The following is a 15,385-nucleotide window of genomic DNA, read 5'->3' on the forward strand; positions in this document are numbered from 1 at the left end:
GGCTACCGAGCACTACTTTGAAGAAGTTCTTGAAGGCGCTCGTTCGATAGAGGCTCAGTGCTCGAAGAATATTATGTTTGAATGACATGTATTCCCATTGTAAAAACAATGTTTTATTGAATTTATCAAGGCTGTATTTATACTTTTGCCCAAAAGTGCTATGATGCCTCTTATGCGGCCGTTTATGTATATATGTATATAACCTGAAAGATTGCAGTCGTCGGCTTCAGCCCCCATGCATATAATGCGGGGGTGTTCGCAGAAGATGCATGTTCACACTTGATCCAACGTCTTGGTCCATTAAGGAGGTGATAGCGCAGCGAACTAGGCAACCGGACTATAATGCTTTAACACTTTCACTTAGCCAGAGGAGTTTGACAGTGGGGCTACTATATAGCCCCTGGTGGCTCTGCGCTCATCCGGATTCGGGGCGCGTACATGCCTGGCCGGGAAACGGCCCTTCGTTAAGGTGGAGGAATCCTGAAGATTCCGCTAGGTCATCGAGTGGTTGACCAGTCTCTCGCTATATCATGACAGTCAGTTTTCGGCTTTCTCTACTGAGGTGCTCGTCCGGATGAACTAGGGCACAATTGCAATAGTTCTCCTGGTGCCGCCTTAGCCGATAGAGCGGAACGTAAGGCAGCAAAACATAGGAGCCGGGCAAACCCAACATTTGACCAAAGACATGATTCGGAGTTGATGCATATAAGGCCAAACTCGCGACGCCAACACTCCCTAAGGTATTCGGTCTTTATGATGTAAGCCGGGCCTAAACAGTGCCCTTTGTAATAAGCCCCTGGTGTACAGGTACGTGCAATATTCCGACGTGGCCACATGCCAATACGTCAGCATCCTTCTCAATTGTACTGAGAATCCGAGGGATGTGTATCAACAAGAGACAGTAAAAAAATGTTTACGCAGGGTCTTAATCTAAAAAGAATCCTTGGAACGGGTCCCTGCTGCACATCTGCGCCTGTGTCTCCATTCTGCCGTATTCTGGACGGGTGTAGCACGATGGTCATCTGAAAAAGAGACGAACTTAATTGAAAAGTTGCCATGCAAAAGGTAAGCTATACTAAATAAACAATATATAGTTCAAAATGACTAAAGTTGAGCCTGATTGCCACTTGTGCGCGCACGTTGAGCCCCTTGTATTGTAATAGGGGTATAGCCATCAAACCTGTATCAATTACATATAGCTGCACCGGACTCGTCCAACCGTGTCCGTGGTCTTAACGACCTGTCAGATGCTTTAGTTGGTGAGGCCGTTTAGTGTGCGGCTGCCAAGGCAGCCACGCGATCTTCCGCGCGCAAGGAGCGCTCAATATTTACATTTACTGTAATAATGCCACGTGGACCGGGCATTTTAAGCATGAGGGAAGCGTAATGCGGTATTGCGTTAAAGCGAGCGAAAGCTTCGCGTCTGAGTAGTGCTTGATAGCCACTTTGGAACGGAGCGATGTGGAAGGTTAAATTTTTGCTGCGGAAGTTATCGGGGAAGCCGAATATAACCTCTAGTATTAGGGAGCCCGTGCAATGGGATTCTGGGCCTAGCGTTACTCCTTTACAGGTAGTATTGCTATGGCTAATTTTTGTTGGGTCTATCCCCATTTTGCGGACTGTGTCCTGATATATCAAGTTTAAACTACTGCCACCGTCCATCAGGACTCGTGTGAAGTGGTATCCGTCAATTATCGGGTCTAACACCAAGGCAGCCCATCTTGCACGCTGGATACTTGCCGAGTAATCCTGATGGTTGAAGGTGATCGGTTGGGACGACCAGTGGTGGAACTCCGCTGTGATAGGCCCTGGGACATGTGTCTCTAGGAGTGCCGCTTTGTTTCTCCCCTTTGTCACGTGTAACACGTTTACTGTTTTAACTTCTGGTGGGAATTTCTTTTGTTCCCCAGTGCTTTGCTTGGGAGGCTCGTCCTCGTCATTCCTTCTTGGTGGTGGCGGTAGTGGAGGAAGGCCAGCGTTGTCTGTAGGACGATCCTCACGAGGCTGGTCCCTCCAGGCGTCCTCGCGAGGTTGATCCTGCCAGCGGTCCTCACGAGGCTGGTCGTGCCACTCCTGGCGCAGGCCATGGTCGTCCCAGCGTCCGCCACCACGTCCTCCTCCTCGGTCGTAGCCCCGGTCGCTGCGCTTGGGGCGTCGACCGAAGCATCCTTCTCGAATGGCTCTGAGCTCTTGACAGTTGCTGGTGTTGTGGGTATGCAGGTTATGGAAGGCGCGGAATGGTCGGCTGCTCTTGGATGACTCGGGAAGATCTCGGACGCGCTTGGTGTCTGGCTCCGCCACGAGCATGGCCACTCCTTTGCGCTTCACGTCCTTGGGCTTGGCTTTCTTCTCCTTCGGGTCCGCAACTGGGAGCTCGAGGAGGGAGAGGCGCCCCTCCTGAGCTCTTGCACACTTGGTCGCGATGTTGAACAGCTCCAAGGTCGTGCACAGCTCCTCATGGATGGCGAGCTCCTCTTTCATCTTGACGTCGCGAACGCCGTCGGAGAATGCTGAGATGATGGGTTCCTCGGTCACCTTAGGGATCTTGATTCGCGCGTTGTTGAAGCATTGGATGTACTTCTGCAGGGTCTCTCCTGGTTGTTGCTTGATGCGGCGTAGGTCACCCGTGACTGGGGAGCGGTTGCGAGTGCCCTAGAAGTTGGTGATGAAGCGGTTGCGCATCTCGTCCCAGGAGGAAATCGAGCCTGGAGGCAGGTTCAGGAGCCAGGAGCGGGCACCATCCTTGAGAGCCATGGGAAACCAGTTCTCCATGACTTTCTCGTCGCCGTTGGCCGCCTCGATGCTCAGCTCGTAGAGCAGCAGGAACTCCGCGAGGTTGGGGTTGCCGTCGTAGCGAGGAGGCAGATCTGGCTTGAACTTGCCCAGCCAGGCAACGCTATGCATCTCGGGGGTGAAGGCGCGGTAGCTGGCCGTGGTCACCGGGGCCCACCTTGGGGTGGAACTTGGTCTTGGTGCCCAAGCGCCGCTACGGCAAGCGGCGCGGGCCTTGCCGCAGCAAACGTTCCTGGCGCGGCGGTGCGAGGAGTGGCGGAGCGTTCTCTTGCGGTCGAGGGACTTCTTGGCAGCTTCTTTTTTCACGCGTGGGCACCAGGCGCGGTGGGTCACGCTGTGGAGCCGCACGCCTTGGCGCTAGGGCGTCATCTTGGTGCACAGGTGGTGGAGGTGCTTCATGAGCTGCGTCGCCCGTGGCTGGCAGAGGGCGGGGCAGAGAGTGGGACAGTGTAGGGGAGCCCCCTGCGGCGCGGAAAAGCTCAGCGATGTGGTCAAGCCAGTCCTCGTAGAGGTCGTCGACTGGGCGGTAGCGCAGGAGCTCGTGCGCCATGAGGAGAGTGGCCCGTGCGTCCGCGGGATCGCGACGAGCGTGAGACGATGAACCAGCGGGAGTCAGCAATGGAGTGGTGGTGCGACCGTCCAGTCGCACCAAGGGGTGCAACGAGGATGCTTGTTGCTCGTTCCCTGCTGGGTCGGTGGCGGCGTTGGCGGCAGGCAACGGAGAGCGACGGGGTGGCCCGCCGACAGGGGCCGTTTGAGCGACGCGGCTGGCGAGGGCAGCCCGGCACTCCGCGCGGGTGCGGCATGCGTCCGCCATGGAGATGATGAAGCAACGTGATGCGGAGCGACGGAAGGGAAGCTTCGGCGCACCCCTAGCTGGCGCGCCAAATGTCGGATCACGGGTTCCGGCAAAACCCTTAAGGTTCGAACACTCGGGTGCGCGTGAAGATTCCCCCCTACCGATCCATGTCCTAGCTCAGCTAAGATCTTACGAACTAACTCGACAAACTCGCAACACAAAGGACACAAGATTTATACTAGTTCGGGCCACCGTTGTGGTGTAATACCCTACTCTAGTGTGGTGGTGGTGGATTGCCTCTCAGGCTGAGGATGAACAGTACAAAGGGAAGAACAACCTCCTGAGGTTGGGGTGTTCATTTTCTTGGCAAACTTGTGTGTGTTCTGGTCTTTCTTGATCTGCCACCTCGATCGATCGATCCCCTAGCTATGGTGGTGGCTAGTCCTATTTATATAGGCCTTGGTCCTCTCCCCAAATATTGAGCAAGAAGGGAGCCAACAACGGCCAATTTGAAAGGGGACAGCTAGTACAGCTTATCCTGACAAAAGTGGTCTTTACCTACAAAAGGCTCTGGTGGTGATGCCGCCTTGGGCTCCATGGTGACCTCCGTCTTGCCGTCCTGCTGGTCTTGGTCTCGTTACACCAATATGGAAACCTTTGTTTGATGCATCGGTACTCCGCGCCTGCGCTTGCCCCCTTAGCACCAAAGAGGAAACAAGGATGATGCACGCACTGGCGCCCCCCTGGTCTCGATCGTCATGGGTCACGTCACTAGAACCTCATGAGGTTTGCCTGGCCTTGAACTCTCCGCCCCTCACGAGCCAGCCTGGTGAGGCCGCTCCTAAGGGGGTCTTGTGTCGTCCGCCTCGTGAGGCTTGGCCCCTCGCGAAGGTCTTGAATGCCTTGCTGATGAAGATGGGCTGTACAGGCCTGCCAGCAAAGCCACGCTGTGGGCCGCAGGCAGGCAAGTCTAGGGACCCACGTTCCCGGAATGTCGACAGTGTATTACTACAATTGAGATTCAATAAACCATTTATATTGAGTGTATGACCATAGAAGGTTTTATTCATGTAAATAGAACAGCAATTATTCTTTGACTTAAATGAATAACCGTATTGCAATAAACATGATCCAATCATATTTATGCTCAATGCAAACACCAAATAACATTTATTTTAGGTTCAACACTAATCCTGAAGATAAAGGGAGTGTGCGATGGTGATCTTATCAACCTTGGAATCACTTCCAACTCTCATCATCACCTCGCCATTAACTAGTCTCTGTTTATTTTGCAACTCCCGTTTCAAGTTACTACTCTTAGCAACTGAACCAATATAAAACACTGACGGGTTGCTATAAACACTAGTAAAGTACACATCAATAACATGTATATCAAATATACCTTTTCTCACTTTGCCATCCTTCTTATCCGCCAAGTATCTAAGGCAGTTCCACTTCCAGTGACCATTTCCTTTGCAGTAGAAGCACTCAGTTTCAGACTTGGGTCTATCTTTGGGCTTCTCCATGGGAGTGGCAACTTGCTTGCCATTCTTCTTGAAGTTCCCTTTCTTTCCCTTTCCCTTTTACTTGAAACTAGTGGTTTTGTCAACCATCAACATTTGATGTTTTTCTTGATTTCTTGATTTCAACCTTCGTCGATTTCAGCATCACGCAGAGCTCGGGAATCATTCTCGTCATCCCTTGCATATTATAGTTCATCAGTAAGTTCTAGTAACTTGGTGATAGTGCCTAGAGAACTTTATCAATTACTATCTTATCTAGAAGATTAACTCCCACTTGATTCAAGAAATTGTAGTACCCAGACAATCTGAGCACATACTCACTGGTTGAGATATTCTCATCCATCTTGTAGGCAACGTACTGTCAGAGGTCTCATACCTCTCGACATGGGCATGAGTATGAAATACCAATTTCAACTCTTAGAACATCTTATATGTTCCGTGGCATTCAAAATGTTTTTGAAGTCCCGGTTCTAAGCCGTAAAGCATGGTGCACTAAACTATTAAGTAGTCATCATACCGAGTTTTGTCAAACGTTCATAACGTGTGCATCTGCTCCTGCAATAGGTCTGTCACCTAGCGGTGCATCAAGGACATAATTCTTCTGTGCAGCAATGAGGATAATCCTCAGATCACGGACCAAGTCCGCATCATTGCTACTATCATCTTTCAACTTCTTTTTCTCTAGGAACATATCAAAATTAAACGAGAAGCTACATCGCAAGCTATTGATCTACAACATAGATATGCAATTACTATCAGGACTAAGTTCATGATAAATTAAAGTTCAATTAATCATATTACTTCAGAACTCCCACTTAGATAGACATCCCTCTAATCATCTAAGTGATCACGTGATCCATATCAACTAAACCATGTCCGATCATCACGTGAGATGGAGGTAGTTTTCAATGGTGAACATCTCTATGTTGATCATATCTTCTATATGATTCACACTCGACCTTTCGGTCTCCAGTGTTCTGAGGCCATATCTGCATATGCTAGGCTTGTAAATTTTAACCCGAGTATTCTGTGTGTGCAAAACTGGCTTGCACCCGTTGTATGTGAACCTAGAGCTTATCACACCCGATCATCACATGGTGTCTAAGCACGAAGAACTGTCGCAATGGTGCATACTTAGGGAGAACACTTATACCTTGGAATTTAGTGTGGGATCATCTTATAATGCTACTGACGTACTAAGAAAAATAAGATGCATAAAATATAAACATCATATGCAACCTAAATATGCCACATGATATGGCCATCATCATCTTGTGCCTTTGATCTCCATCTCCAAAGTACCGTCATGATCTCCATCGTCACCGGCATGACACCATGATCTCCATCATCTTGATCTCTATCAATTTGTCGTCACATGGTCGTCTCGCCAACTATTGCTTTTGCAACTATTGCTATCGTATAGTGATAAAGTAAAGCAATTATAAGGCGCTTGCATCTTATGCAATAAAGAGATAACCATAAGGCTCCTGTCAGTTGCCAATAACTTCAATAAAACATGATCATCTCATACGACAAATTATATCTCATCACGTCTTAACCATATCACATCACAACATGCCCTGCAAAAACAAGTTAGACGTCCTCTACTTTGTTGTTGCAAGTTTTACGTGGCTGCTACGGGCTTTGCAAGAACCGTTCTTACCTACGCATCAAAAACCACAACGCGGTATAGTGATTGCTTTTTGATCTTCAGAAAGAACCATGTTCATTGAATCCGATTCAACTAAAGTTAGAGAAACTGACACCCACCAGCCACCTGTGTGCGAAGCACGTTGGTAGAACCAGTCTCACGTAAGCATACGCGTAATGTCGATCTAAGCCGCTTCATCCAACAATACCGCTGAATCAAGATTAAACTAGTGACGGCAAGCAATATGTATATACCCACGCCCACAACTCCTTTGTGTTCTACACGTGCATATAACATCTACGCATAAACCTGGCTCGGATGCCACAGTTGGGGAACGTAGTAATTTCAAAAAAAAATCCTACGCACATGCAAGATCATGGTGATGCATAGCAACGAGAGGGGAAGAGTGTTGTCCACATACCCTCGTAGACCGTAAGCAGAAGCGTTATGACAACGCGGTTGATATAGTCGAACATCTTCACAATCCGACCGATCCTAGCATCGAAGGTATGGTACCTCCGTGATCTGCACACGTTCAGCTCGGTGACGTCCCACGAACTCTAGATCTAGCTGAGTGTTGAGGGAGAGTTTCGTCAGCATGACGGCGTGATGACGGTGATGATGAAGCTACCGGAACAGGGCTTCGCCTAAGCACTGCAACGATATGACCGAGGTAGATTATGGTGGCGGGGGGCACCGCACACGGCTAAGACAATTGTCAACTTGTGTGTCTATGGGGTGCCCCCCTCCCCCGTATATAAAGGAGGGGAGGAGGGGAGGGTCGGCCCTCTCTATGGCGCGCCCCAAGGGGGATTCCTACTCTTAGTAGGAGTAGGTTTCCCCCCTACCCTAGTTGGAGTAGGAGAAGAAGCAAGGGGAAAAGGGAGAGAAGGAAAGAGGGGGGCGCCGCCCCCTCTAATAACCCACAAGTATAGGGGATCAATTGTAGCCGCTTTCGATAAGTAAGAGTGTCGAACCCAATGAGGAGCTAAAGGTAGAACAAATATTCCCTCAAGTTCTATCGACCACTGATACAACTCTACGCACGCTTAACGTTCGCTTGACCTAGAACAAGTATGAAACTAGAAGTACTTTGTAGGTGTTTTTGGATAGGTTTGCGAGATAATAAAGAGCGCGTAAATAAAAAGTAGGGGCTTTTTAGATAAAGACACAACTAAGTTAGTTTTAGTGGAGAGCTTGTTGTCACACAAGAAAGTTATTTGTCCCTAGGCAATCAATAACTAGACCGTTAATCACTATTGCAATTTTATTTGAGGGGGAGGTGTAAGCTAACATACTTTTTCTTCTTGGATCATATGCACTTATGATTGGAACTCTAGCAAGCATCCGCAACTACTAAAGATCATTAAGGTAAAACCCAACCATAGCATTATAAGGCAGCAAGTCCTCTTTACTCCCATACGCAACCAACCTACTTACTCGGGTTTGTGCTTCTGTCACTCACGCCACCCACCATAAGCAAATCATGAACATATTGCAAACCCTACAGCAGGGATCCCTCGCGCTTGCACGACACGGAGAGCACCATAGGATAGCACCAATAATAAAACATGCAACTCAAACCAATCACGGCCATCAATTAACCCATAGGACAAAACGGATCTACTCAAAAATCATAGGATAGCCATACATCATTGGGAAATAATATATAGCGTTGAGCACCATGTTTAAGTAAAGATTACAGTGGGTAAAATAGGGGTTACACCGCTGCATAGAGGGGGGGAGAGTTGGTGATGACGGTGGTGAAGTTGTTGGTGTAGATCGTTGTCGCGATGATGGCCCCGGCGGCGTTCCGGCACCACCGGGAGAGAGGGGAAGAGAGCCCCCCTTCTTCGTCTTCTTCTTCCTTGACCTTCCCCCTAGATGGGAGAAGGGTTTCCCCTCTGGTCCATGGCCTCCATGGCGGCAGAGGGGCGAGAGCCCCTCCGAGATTGGATATGTCTCTCTCTGTTTCTTCGTTCTTGATTCTTCCCTTTCACCGTTTCTTAAATTTCCGGAGATCCGTAACTCCGATTGGGCTGAAATTTGGACACGATTTTTATCTGGATATTGGCTTTCTTGCGGCAAAAGAAGGGCCCCAACCACCTTACAGGGTGACCACGAGGGCCCAGGGCGCGCCTGACCCCCTAGGGCGCGCCCCCTGCCTCGTGGCCCCCTCGGGCATCGTCTCGTGTTGATTCTTCTTCCCAAAAATCACATATATTCCAAAAAACTCCGTCAGTTTTTATCCCATTTGGACTCCGTTTGATATGGATTTTCTACAAAACAAAAAACATGCAACAAATAGGAGCTGGCACTGGGCACTGGATCAATATGTTAGTCCCAAAAATAGTATAAGAAGTTGCCAAAAGTATATAAAAGTTATAGAATATTGGCATGGAACAATAAAAAATTATAGATATGACGGAGACGTATCAGCATCCCCAAGCTTAATTCCTGATCGTCCTCGAGTAGGTAAATGGTAAAAAAGATAATTTTTGATGTGGAATGCTACCAAGCATAATCTTGATCATGTAATCTAATCATGGCATGAATATTAAGACACGAGTGATTCAAATCAATAGTCTATCATTTGACATTAAGACAATAATACTTCAAGCATACTAATAAAGCAATCATGTCTTGTCAAAATAACATAGCCAAAGAAAGTTATCCCTACAAAATCATATGGTCTGGCTATGCTCCATCTTCACCACACAAAATATCCAAATCATGCACAACCCTGATGACAAGCCAAGGAATTGTTTCATACTTTTGACGTTCTCAAACCTTTTCAACTGTCATGCAATACATGAGCGTGAGCCATGGATATAGCACTATAGGTGGAATAGAATATGATGGTGGAGGTTGTGTGGAGAAGACAAAAAGGGAGAAAGTCTCACATCGACGTGGCTAATCAATGGGCTATGGAGATGCCCATCAATTGATGTCAATGCGAGGAGTAGGGATTGCCATGCAACAGATGCACTACAGCTATAAGTGTATGAAAGCTCAAACTGAAACTAAGTGGGTGTGCATCCAACTTGCTTACTCATGAAGACCTCGGGCATTTGAAGAAGCCCATCATCAGAATATACAAGCCAGGTTCTATAATGAAAAATTCCCACTACTATATGAAAGTGATAACTCAAGAGACTCTCTATATGAAGAACATGGTGCTACTCTAAAGCACAAGTGTGGTAAAAGGATAGTAACATTGCCCCTTCTCTCTTTTTCTCTCATCATCATTTTTTTTGTTTTTTTGTTTTTTTGGTGGGCTTATTTGGCCTCTCTTTTTTATTTGGGCTTATTTGGCCTCTTTTATTTTGATAACCTCACATGGGACAATGTTCTGATAATGATGATCATCACACTTCTATTTACTTACAACTCAATATTACAACTCGATACTAGAACAAAGATATGACTCTATATGAATGCCTCTGGCAGTGTACGAGGATGTGCGATGATCTAGCATAGCAAAGATATCAAAAAATGGACAAGCCATGAAAATATCATGCTAGCTATCTTACGATCATGCAAAGCAATATGACAATGAATGCTCAAGTCATGTATATGATGATGATGGAAGTTGCATGGCCATATATCTCAGAATGGCTGGAAATGCCATAATAGGTAGGTAGGGTGGCTGTTTTAAGGAATATAAAAGGAGGCTTATGTGTGATAGAGTGTATCGTATCATGGGGTTTGGATGCACTGGTGAATTTTGCACCAACTCTCGAGGTGAGAAAGGGAAATGCACGGTACCAAAGACGCTAGCAATGATGGAAGGGCGAGAGTGCGTATAATCCATGGACTCAACATTAGTCATAAATAACTCACATATTTATTGCAAAAGTCTATTAGCTATCGGAACAAAGTACTACACGCATGCTCCTAGGGGGATAGATTGGTAGGAAAAGACCATCGCTCGTCCCCGACCGCCACTCATAAGGAAGACAATCAATAAATAAAGCATGCTCCGACTTCATCACATAATGGTTCACCATGTGTGCATGCTATAGGAATCACAAACTTCAACACAAATATTTCTACAATCCACAACTACCCACTAGCATGACTCTAATATCACCATCTTTATATCTCAAAACCATTGCAAGGAATCAAACATATCATATTCAGTGATCTACAAATTTTATGTAGGATTTTATGACTAACCATGTGAATGACCAGTTCTTGTCATCTCTCTAAATATATATATAAGTGAAGCAAGAGAGTTTAATTCTTTCTACAAAAGATATGCCCACTCTCTAACAAATATAAGTGAAGCAAAAGAGCATTCTACAAATGGCGGGTTTCTATGTGAAGAGAAACAGGCAATCCAAACTTCAAATGATATAAGCGCAGCACGTGAAGCATTCTATATAGCCATACTCAAAAGATATAAGTGAAGTGCAAAGAGCATTCTATAAATCAACCATGGACTATCTCATACCAGCATGGTGCATAAAAGAAAAGTAACAACTAAATGCAAAAGATGCTCCAAGATTTGCGCATATCGCATGAACGAAACGAATCCGAAAACATACCGATACTTGTTGAAGAAAGGTGGGATGCCTTCCGGGGCATCCCCAAGCTTAGACACTTGAGTCTCCTTGGATATTTACTTGGGGTGCCTTGGGCATCCCCAAGCTTGATCTCTTGCCTCTCCTCCTTCTACTCACATCGGGACCTCCTCGATCTTCGAACACTTCATCCACACAAAACTCAATAGAAAACTCGGTAAGATCCGTTAGTATAATAAAGCAAATCACTACTCTAAGTACTGTTGCAAAATAATTCATATTTTTTTGCATTGTAGCTACTATAATATAACTTTTCCATGGCTTAATCCACTGATAGAAATTGATAGTTTCATCAAAACAAGCAAACTATGCATCAAAAACAGAATTTGTCTTAAACAGGATAGTCTGTAATAATCTGAAAATTCATCATACCTCGGGTACTCCAAAAATTCTGAAATAATTAGGAAAAATAAAAAAATTGTATAGAGAGACAGTGCAAAAGTTTCAGAACCGTTTGACGTTCCAGTAAAAAATGTAAAATTGTGCACTACAGCCAAAGTTTCTGTTCTGCACCGCAGAAACCAACAAGCAATGTAAACATCCTAAAGGAAAATCTTGGCACATTATTTTTATTATACAATGGAATTGTACAAGGGGATAATTATTTTTTTGAAAAGTTTCTATAATCAAGATTCACAAAGTTTCCGTGAGCATGAACAAAGTTCAAGGAGCTCCCCCACTTCAACAATGCTTGTCTCTCTCACTTTCACTTTTCTTTTCGAAAAGTTTTGGGTTCCCCTCTTTATTTATTTATTTGTTTTTAAACTATATAAAATCACTCAATAGAAATAAATTACTCTCTAAAACTTCCGGGTTGTCTCCTTGGCAGCGCTTTCTTTAAAGCCATCAAGCTAGGCATAAGGTGCTCAAGTAATGAATCCACCCGGATCCCAAGGTATATCAAAGCCAATTTTAATTAACAATGATTTGTGATTTAGTAGTGAGCACAAAGCAACATATATCATGTAATGATGAAGTCTAACTCTCTTCCTATGCATCGGCATGTCATAAAAGAACAATTCATGCACACATAGTAAAGGCCAATGCATAGTATAAACAGTTTCTTGAAATTTTATCATATTGGAAACATGGAGAGGTGGATATGTAGTTCCTCTCTCATAATAATTTCAATTAGGAGCAGCAAGCACATGCATATTATATCTATCAAAATCATCATGTGTAGTAGTGAAACGCAACCCATCAATATAATCCTTAAGAAGGGCAAACTTCCCCGATATAGTGTAGTCGGGAGAATTCAAATAGATAATAGGACTATCATGTGTGGGAGCAATAGCAACAATTTCATGTTTAACATAAAGAACTATAGCAAGTTCATCTCCATAAGCATAATTCATATTGGCATCTTGGCTGCAAGCATAGCAAGCATCATCAAAAAGGGGTATTTCAAAAGAATTAAAGGGATCATAACAATCATCATAGCAATCATCCTTCAGTAAGCACGAAGGAAAATTAAACAATGTATGAGTTGAAGAGTTACTCTCATTAGAAGGTGGGCACGGGTAGCTAATCCGCTCTTCCTCCTTTTGTTCTTCGCTCTCCTCATCATCTTTTTCATCCAATGAGCTCACAGTTTCATCAACTTCTTCTTCCATAGACTCCTGCAAAATATTAGTCTCTTCTGGACAGCGGAGACTTTCTCAATAAATTCATAAATATCATAATTGTATTTATAATTCTCGTAGCAATATTTAAGGATAGCTAAATTTTCAGGTCTATAAACTGAATCATCAAAATCTTCAAACTCTTCAAACAAAGATTCAATTTCATAAGCACCCATAAAAGCAACGAATTCTTCTATTTGTTCCACATCATAATAATCATATATACCATTAGCATAATGTAACACCCCGGATGTAACTTTCCCAATTTGTACTCCAACTCTTGTCGTTTCCGGCGTTAAGTTATTTTATTTTCTCGGGTTCGGGTTTTTGTCTCCGTGTGTTGTTGTCGTTGTCATGCATCTCATATCATGTCATCATGTGCATTGCGTTTGCATACGTGTTCGTCTCATGCATTTGAGCATTTTCCCCGTTGTCCGTTTTGCATTCCGGCGCTTTGTTCTCCTCCGGTGGTCATTTCTAGCTTTCTTTCGTGTGTGGGGATTAAACATTTCCGGATTGGACCAAGACTTGCCAAGTGGCCTTGGTTTACTACCGGTAGACCGCCTGTCAAGTTTCGTACCATTTGGACTTCGTTTGATACTCCAACGGCTAACTGAGGGACCAAAAAGGCCTCGTGTGTGTTGCAGCCCAACACCCCTCCAATTTGGCCCAAAACCCACCTAAGTCTTCTCCTTCATCTAGATCGTTCGATCACAATCGCGTGGCCGAAAACCGCACCTCATTTGGACTCTCCTAGCTCCCTCTATGCCTATTTAAAGACCCCTTCCCCGAAATCCAGATCTCCCTCTCCGAAACCCTAAAAATTCCCTCGCGCCGCCACCGGACACGTCCGTCCTGGGCGAGCAAAGCCGCCGCAGCCGTCCGCGCCAACCACGTCCAGCCACGTGGCACCGCCGTTCCACCCCGCCGCCGCGGCCCGGGAGGCCCGTCCCCGGCCCCCGAGGCCCACGGCCATCCGCCGCCGCGCAGCCCGCTCACCGCCACCGTCCCGATCCGCCGTCGCCGCCCAGCCGTCCGCCGCAGCCGTCCCGGTCCGCCGCCGCCTCGTCGTCGGCGTCGCCGCCCCGAGCCGCCGCCTCACGCGCCGCCGCAGGAGCTCGCCGGCGTCGCCCCCAGGCTCCGGCCGTCTCCTCCCCCTCGCCCCGGCCCCTTCCCCACCTTCTCCGGCGCCGCTCCGGCGAGGGATCCGGCCATCCTCGGTCGGCATGCGCGATATCTAGATCCGGTGAACAGTGAAACCCTAGGTGAAATTCGTAGTCCCCAATGTTTCAGATCCATGTTGCCCTGTTCATAGCCCCATAACTTTGCATCCTTAGCTCCGATTCATGCATATATCATATCAAAATGTTCATCTCAGAGAGTACATCATTTCATTCCATTGCATCATTTTCATTTGAGTTCATCTTGATGCCCGAAATGCTGTTAGAAGAGGGCTATTTGAGATTATTGTCAGATCCGCTACTCCATTTAGGTTTTTGTCATTTTTGCCATGATTAATGTGTGCATGATATGCCCATGAGTTCTACATATGTTTTGTTAAGGGTTTTGTCATCTTTCCAGAGGTGCAACCCATGTATTTTTGTGGTGTGTGTGGTAACTAGTGCAAGCTTGCAAAGTGAGGCACTCGGTAATTCTGTTTTCAGGGACTTAGCATTTCCACTAAGTCCTTGAGCTGTTTATCTCATGATGCCATATGTTCTTGTTGTTTCCTAGTGATCCGTGGCTCTTTTGAGGATGATCAGTAAGGATGTTTTGTTAATATAGTAGTGCTCTATCCATCCATGTCTTTGTTTGCAATTATGGAGCACACTAGTTTGAGTCAATCGAGCTCTACTTTTGCTACTTTGTGAATCTGGGCAGATTGTCAACTTGTTCGCAATTTTGCCGATGATGTTGTAGTTGATCCGTGCATGCTATGCTATTGTTCTTGCCATGTCTAGCTTGCATTTTGTGCCTTCTTGATGGGTGTATGCTTGTATTTCCATGACTTGCACCGTAGTGAGTGCATCGAGCTCGTAAACATGCCTGCGTGAGTTATGTTTCAGCATGTGGCAGTTTTCACTAAGTCTGAAAACTGATTATGTTTTTGCTATGTTCACATGCTTGCAATTGTATTCTCTGATCCCTTTTGGCTCAAGGTCACTAAGGGACTTTTGTTAAGATCTTTGAGTAGCTCCATGCCATGTTTTACTTTGTCATGTTCAGGTCCTGTAGCATGTAGTTTTGTTGCTCCGAAGAGGGCTATATGATCTGAAATTCCAGACAAGTGTTAATTTCACTAAGTCTGAGATCTGTTTGTCATATGCATTTTTTCCATGCTTGTTTGAATCTGTTAATGGATGAATTGGCCGTAGCTCAGTGCTAGTCTTTTGTTAAGCATCTTGAATGCA

Source organism: Triticum dicoccoides, chromosome 3A, assembly GCF_002162155.2.
Source record: "Triticum dicoccoides isolate Atlit2015 ecotype Zavitan chromosome 3A, WEW_v2.0, whole genome shotgun sequence".
Taxonomy (NCBI): domain Eukaryota; kingdom Viridiplantae; phylum Streptophyta; class Magnoliopsida; order Poales; family Poaceae; genus Triticum; species Triticum dicoccoides.